Genomic DNA, 1,092 nt, shown 5'->3' on the forward strand with positions numbered 1-1,092 from the left:
TCCTGGAACCACTCTCCTCGCCCCGTGTTGGCGTGAGTTCTTTCAGGTTCTGCTGTTACTGTAGCATTTCCCCTGAACTAATCACAGATCCGCAAATTCGTGAAAGGAAATTCAAAGTAAGTCACAGTTTGACAAATTATGGTTATTATTGACAAGGGCTATCCAGTTGTAACTATCTGTTAATGACAAAAAACATCATTACCGCTGTGCCTTTTCATCAAAAAATTATAGAAGAGAACTTTTTTGATATAAAAAATATTCGTAATTTGAAGCAAAGATCGTAATTTTTCGTTTTGAATGCTTAAGTATTCCAATATGCTACCAATTAAACACGAAACAATTTCAAAATAATGCTTAATAACAAAGTTGAAATTCGAGCTTCAGCTGTTAAAATCTTCTAGAAATATTCGAAAAAAAATTGTCAATATTTTTATCGTACTCCCTAAGGGAGCCTCTATCACACCTTAAAAGGAATGACGGCAATTTTAAATCACGCTGTATATATATTGTCTATACCCGTATGTGTAGTGCCCGAAACAGGCAGGAAAGTCTAATCCGACGCTTCAGCCCGGTTTCAGGTACAAACCAATATTTATCATGGGCCAAAATAACAGGTGACAAAAAATCACAGATACTCGGAACAGGTACGAGCTTGGAACAGTTACACATGGAACCTGTGCTTAAAAATACTGGTTTGTGTCATCCCTAGAATAGGGCCACTGAAAATGCCTAGGCTTTGAGTATCTTTATATACTCTTTCATGTAAAATGTTCGATACCTACCTGTAATAGAAATCCCGACGAAGAACGGAAGTAGCGAATATCATTAAGCCTATTTCAGGCCGCAAATCGTGTTGATGTTCCGGTTTCTCAGGGAGATTTTCCAGGATTATGAGAAAACCGCAAAACAAATTACCTTCAGCTCTAATTCCAATAGCGTCTTCCAAATAAGGCATGTTTGGGCCAATGTCACCACACATCAAGTTCTTCAGTTTCTGGCCGAATTTCCCATTGTTACCCTGTGTAATAAATATAAACGAAAGGAAAGTTTGGGAGAAGTGTTTTTCAAGGCGAAATAATACCTTTCAGGCCA

The sequence above is a fragment of the Dendroctonus ponderosae genome, unplaced genomic scaffold (genome assembly GCF_020466585.1).
Source record: "Dendroctonus ponderosae isolate FM_Combo_2020 unplaced genomic scaffold, Dpon_F_20191213v2 Dpon_F_20191213_1, whole genome shotgun sequence".
NCBI classification, from domain to species: Eukaryota; Metazoa; Arthropoda; class Insecta; order Coleoptera; family Curculionidae; genus Dendroctonus; species Dendroctonus ponderosae.